The sequence below is a fragment of the Saimiri boliviensis genome, chromosome 17 (assembly GCF_048565385.1).
Source record: "Saimiri boliviensis isolate mSaiBol1 chromosome 17, mSaiBol1.pri, whole genome shotgun sequence".
NCBI classification, from domain to species: domain Eukaryota; kingdom Metazoa; phylum Chordata; class Mammalia; order Primates; family Cebidae; genus Saimiri; species Saimiri boliviensis.
The window spans coordinates 49,429,971-49,435,970 of NC_133465.1; the positions used below are offsets into that span (position 1 = coordinate 49,429,971).

Genomic DNA, 6,000 nt, shown 5'->3' on the forward strand with positions numbered 1-6,000 from the left:
ATGCCCACTCCTCCAGCCTTCCCCCGCCCCAGCTCCACAGTTAGTCCTCAAGCCTCAGACACTATGCACACAGCCACCTGGCCCATCCCTAAACAGCCCACGATCCACCCCAGACATGATCTCATTCATTTGCTTCCAAATGAAGGCAGGCCCTCCAACACCCAATGAAAGCAAGGTAGCAGGAAGCCATCAGAGGAGGCTGTGAGCTGCTAGATATTTAAGCTCTAACTCTGCTTCCCAAGCCTTGAACCAGCAATCAGCTCTGCCCCCTAGACAGCCCCACCTCCTGGCAGGATTAATTCTCAGTAAGCCTTGCATTCTCATCAGATTCCCAAGGGTGGGGTCCATTTGGAGCCCAGAAGCCAGCTATGGCAGAAACACAAGACACAAGAACACGAACAGACACACACACACACACACACACACACACACACACACGAGACCTCAAGGTCACACAAGAACACGAACAGACACACACACACACACACACACACACACACACACACACACGAGACCTCGAGGTCCCAGGCTTGCTGCTGTCTGCTCTTGCCCACAGGGCTTGGACACTATGGCTGGAGAAAAGTGCACTCAGTTTGGGGGCAGAGTTGAAGCGGCTAAATTGCTCCTGACAAACACAGGTGTGGATAAGGACAAAAAAGGCTGCGCAGGGCTGGGGCCAAGCTCAGGAATGTGGCAGGTAGGGCTGCTGGTGCCCTGGCAGGGCCCACATGGGCAGACAATTCAGCCTGTGCCCACACCAGGGCTGGCGCCCAGTCCCGCTCACACCCTTTCCCGTGGGCTGGGGAACACAGGTTCAGAAATTCCCACGATTCCCAGCAGCCTGAGTAGCCCAGCCCATCTCCACAGTGAGAGGCACCTCCACAGCAAGGTGCTAAGGGGCAGAGCCCCAGTGGTACAGAAGCCAGTTCAGCTCAGCCCGCAGCCCCCATCATCCTAACCCAACCACTCTTCCTCTGGATCTCAAAGGTACTGATCCTCACCCCTGAGGCAGAAGAGGAAGGGAGCGGCTCCTTGAACTCATGCTAGGCTTAGGACTCACCTCCATCTACTCCTCCCCATCCTATAAAATTCAGCAGGATCCCTGGGTCCCATCCACCTGTAAAGAGTCTGCCAACACCCCCATCAATCTCTCAAGAGAACCAGAGCCACAGGCTGGGCCTCCCTGAGAAACAAAGCAGTGTTTATGGCCTGATTGGGACAAGCACAGATTCTTGTCTAGGGTGGGGCATGAAGGGGAGAAGGGGTGCCTGAAGTTTAAAACCTGAGCTGTTTGTTCCCACATCTGCCAGAGAAATTCGCTGGGTCTCAGTGGGCAGCCAGGGACCAGGAGCTATGTCCCAGATGACCTAACACTTGGATGCCAAGCCAGGAAGCGGCCCAGCTTCCAAGACATCATAAGTAGGCAGATCCCCTGGCCACCCTGAGGGTCCTGCCCCACAAACTCACACCCACTCTTTCCTCCAGACAGACTCCTACCCTAGGGGTCCCAAACCATCTCCCACCTCCAGCCAAGACAGCAGGGCAAGGATGAATGAAGGAAGCGGGCTGCAGCTCACCCTACAAGCTCATGGCTGAACTGGGGGAGGTAGGGCAGAAACCCTAGGGAGACACCCCCCACCCCATTCGTAAGCAATAAAAACTCTGGCAGAGGGTGGGAAGAGGAAGGCAGACAAGTGAGGGACACATGGTACAATGCAATGCTACAAAGGCCACAGCTTCGCAATGCTGCCCCATAGAGATCTTGTCCCTCAAACAACTCCCTCGGAATTCCTGGAGAATCAGGTGTCCCTTGGAGAACCTCTCTGGAATCTAGACTCCAGTACCACCAAGAAACCCCCTCCCAAAACACCTGGCAGGGCCAAAGCATCCAGGCCAGGGTACCCCCTGGGTCATAGGTGATAGGGCCAAGCAGTGTGAACCAAGTCTTGGGAGTCTGAGACTGTTTCACTCTACCCCAACAACTTATCAAAAAGTTACAAGCTGGCCAGGCTCGGTGGCTCACGCCTATAATCCCAGCATCTTGGGATGCGGAGGCAGGCAGATCACCTGAGGTCAGGAGTTTGAGACCAGCCTGATCAACATAGAGAAACCCCATCTCTACTAAAAAATACATAAAAATTAGCCAGGCATGGCGGTGCATGCCTATAATCCCAGCTACTCAGGAGGCTGAGGCAGGAGAATCACTTGAACCTGGGAGGCAGAGGTTGCCGTGAGCCAAGATCGTGCCATTGCACACCAGCCTGGGCAACAAGAGCAAAACTCCATCTCAAAAAAAAAAAAAAGATGTTACAAGCCAAGACATCCCACTCAAAGCCACTAGGGACTTGTCATCTTGACCCTCCTGACCAGGCCACAGCTTACCCCTATCCTCGGCCTCCAAGAGCTTCTGTTGCCTGGTGCCTCCCCAAGGAAAGGCCAACAGAAGGCCCGAAGAATCGGAGCCATGAAGAGTGGCTGACTTGGATGTCCAGGCCCCAAACCAGGGAAAGGGGGAGGGTGACAGGGGAGGAAAAAAGGCACCAGCCTGACAAATTCATTTTTGCAATCGGCCCATTTCTGTTTGTCTGCTCAGACACAGCTCCAGGCATCTGCACAAGCCAGATGGAGGAGGCTGCTATTTCTAGAAAAAAAAAGGGGGGGGGGGGTGGTGAGAGGGGAAGAAGGGAGGAGGCGGAGGCAGAGGGCAGAAGACAGGGTCTGTTTGCCCTAAAACCTCAGGCAGACCGATAACCTCTTCCCAGCACTACCAGACAGGGTCCCCATTCAAGTAAGGGCTGGAGCTGGGCTTGGGGTGAGGTGGGATAGGAAAGAAGAAAGGCAGAGAAAGTTTAATTAGCTAAAGTCAGCTACAATAGGCCCCCTCACAGGCTGCATCAGGTTTTCATTCATAAGCAAGCTACAGTGCTCCAAAATGCCAAGAACCACCCCCCCTTGCTGTCTCCCCCTCCCCCCCCACCACCAACAGGAGTGAGTCCTCTAGCAGGCTGGCTGAGCCTGATGCCGTGTTCCAGACATCCCTCCTCAAAGGGATGTGAGTAGGAAGAATTAATTATTAAAGAGCAGCTGGTACTTCAGCACTGACTGCGCTACCCCCAGTTCCTATAGCTGACCCCCCCTCCCCCATTATGCGGGAACACAAATGACCCCCCCCCAGCCCACAACATTCCCAGGCCCCATTTCTAAACACACAGTTTAGATGCCACCCCTGGGGAAAGAAAAGCAAACCTTTGTCTCTGCAGCTACTTGGGGTGGGTGGGGCACGTGAAACTGCTGCCCCCCCCTCCAAATTACATGATCCAGCCAAAGTAGGAGGATATATTGGGGAAGAAGGGGAGGATGGCACAGAACATCTCCTCCATTCTTGCCCCCAAGTAACCCGCACCTGAGATCTGATTCTCTGGTCTCTGGCATGTGCACATTTCCAGGACAGAGTGGAGATGCTGGGGGCCCATTTCTCTTACTCAGAGAGACCCCTACTGCCTTGTCAAGAAAGCTCAGATCCAAGGTCAAGTGAAAAGAGTGCAAAGAGAGGAGTCAAGAAAAAAGGAAGGAGGAAAACCAAGATCTCCCCAAGCTCTGCGTTTAGGGAGGGAGAGGAAGGAGGAAAGACTGGAATGAAGAAGCAGGCAGCCCCCCAACATGGCTCACCTACCATCCAGCCCAGTAAAGCATCTCAACAGCCAGCACAGGCTCAGGGTGCCCAGGACTTGGCAGACTGAAGAGCATCACTGCCTGCCTGCATCCTTTGAAACTAAGAGGAGGCGGAAAGCAGGACCCAGAGCCAGGCTGCAATCTTGCAAGGCAACCTGGCCAGGGGTCCCTCTGACCAAGACTCCTGGGTTTTTGCCTTCCTCCCCCCACCTCCTTTTGTTCCCATAATATGGCTCTATCCTCCCCTCCCAGTTGGACGCTGAACCCAATCACCACCACTTCCCCAAGCTCCAAACCTAATTCCAGGTCCCAAAACCATGGTGGTCACTGAAAGAGTGATGGGTCCCTCTGTACTCTCCTAAAACCAACTGCAGCTGTTTCCTTTCCTTTTAGGGACACACCTCATCTCAGAAAGGGTATCAGTCAGGGGTATAAGGTGATCATCTCTCCCAAAGGAAGCACCCAACCTCCCCACTCCAACAGCCCCCCCAGTCTCCGAGATTACTTATCATCCAGCCAGTTCTCATCTTCCCCAGGGCCCCAAAGAAGGGTGGGGTGGAGAAGCTGACTCCCCCAAGTTACCAAGGCACGGGTAGTGCCCCCGCCTCCATGAGATACAGACCCGGGATGAAAAACCGGGGCATCCACCCCAGACAAGAAGGAGGGTGGGGGGAGCCATTTCATCTCCTAGTTCTCACATCCTGCTCCAGGGTGTCAGACAGTAGAAGAGGGTGGGAACAAACGCAGTAACGCCTCACAGGAGAGGGGGTGAGAATAATGGGAGCGAGGTAAGGTGGACTCTGCAGTCCCCCTCCTCACGCACGAAAGTCAAGGGCATAACATCAAGGATGCGTTCCTAGCTGTGGGGAGAAGCGCTGTGGGTGGGCAGCACCCTTCACCTCAGAGTACCAAGAAAAGGGTGTCCAGCGAAAAGGGGTCTGCACAGAATCCGGGTGCAGGGCTCAAACGGCTCAGCAAGCAACATGCACCGCCAGGATGGGGCAAATCAGACAACCCAGGTCGGTCTCTGAGGCATTTGGGGGCGCGGGGCGCGGGAAGGCGGGCCCCTCCCTTACCTGCAGGGAAGGCGCCCCATTCTGGGAGGGGCAGGGAGGGGCGCGCGCAGCAACCCTGATGCCCCGCTCCCGGGCTGGCGATGCTCCCGGGGGGCGCCGGCTGGCACCCGGGCCCGGGAGGAAGGATGGGGGCCGCGGAGCGCGGTGCGCGCGCGGGGAGCCCGGGGACAGGGACGACAGGAGGAGGGGACACCGCTTCGCGTTCCGGGGGCAGGGGGAGATGGGATCTGGGACGGGGCAGCGCGCTCACCCGCTGCGGCTCGAGCTCCGGCTTCGCGGGCGGCGGCGGCAGCAGCGGCGGCGGCAGCGGCGGCAGCGCCTCCTCGACGGCTCCTCCATCTTTGCGGCGGCTCCTCCGGCTCCGCTCGCCGCCGCCACCAACAACAACATTTGGAGACGTCACTCCCGTCACGTGACCCGACCCGGAGCTAAAAATAGACCCAGGCCCCCCCCCCGTTTCACCTCCCCGCAGCCACCACCAACCCCTCCCCTGCCTCTCGGCCCTCCCCGTCGCGGGCGGGGCCAGCGACGCCAGCGTGACAGCTCCTTAAAGGGCCAGTGCCCACCACAGGGTTGGGTGGAGACGGGGTAGAAGGGAAGGGATCGTAGCCCAGCGAGTAGACGTGGAAGGAGCGCTGCGGGGGCAGAGTATGAATGCTGGGGCTCAACCTTTGAGTTGTACAAGTTTCCTCCCTGTACTTCCCAGACTTCCTTTCCAAACCGTGGATGGTACAATCGTTGCCTGCCTAAGCTACTCCCCAAACACGCCCTCCCGCGGTCGGGGAGGGGAACTGGGGATGGATTCCCAGAGGCTAGGAGGACCACCGCAGCAGCTGCGGCGGGGCCTGGCTGGGGGTGGATGGTTCGGACCGGTCTCGAACTCGCCAGCTCTGACCGCACACGCTGCATCCGTGCCAGGGAAAGAAAAGCCTGGGAAAGGCCAGGGTATATGGCTGAACAGTATAGGGCCTTCAAAAGGGCAGGAGCCGGAAAGACTCCCCTGACTGACTTCAGTGCCATGCTCGCTAGACCTCTCCTTGGTACACGTTGTGAACATGTTTAATTAGACCTAGACAATTTGTCAGCGACCCAGCAATTCCACTCACAAAAATTTATTCCAAATAAATAAACGTTGTTATGCTAAAAAAATGAACGTGAAAGAGATTGTAATCATGTGAAAACTTGAAAACAACCTAAATATCCATCAATAGGGAATTGGCAAACAAAACAGGGAACATCCGTTCAGTAAAAT

General features: G+C 56.3%; 1 protein-coding gene across 3 annotated transcripts in view; it reads right to left on the reverse strand.

Annotated features, from left to right (window-relative positions):
- Nucleotides 1-5,155, reverse strand: part of HDAC5 (histone deacetylase 5) — a 47,973-nt gene extending 42,818 nt beyond the window's left edge. For all 3 annotated transcript variants that reach the window (XM_039476938.2, XM_039476935.2, XM_039476937.2), the window contains exon 1: nucleotides 4,999-5,155. The gene's annotated coding sequence lies outside the window, so the exon portion shown is untranslated. The remainder of the gene's footprint in view (nucleotides 1-4,998) is intronic.
- Nucleotides 5,156-6,000: the final 845 nt, after the last annotated feature.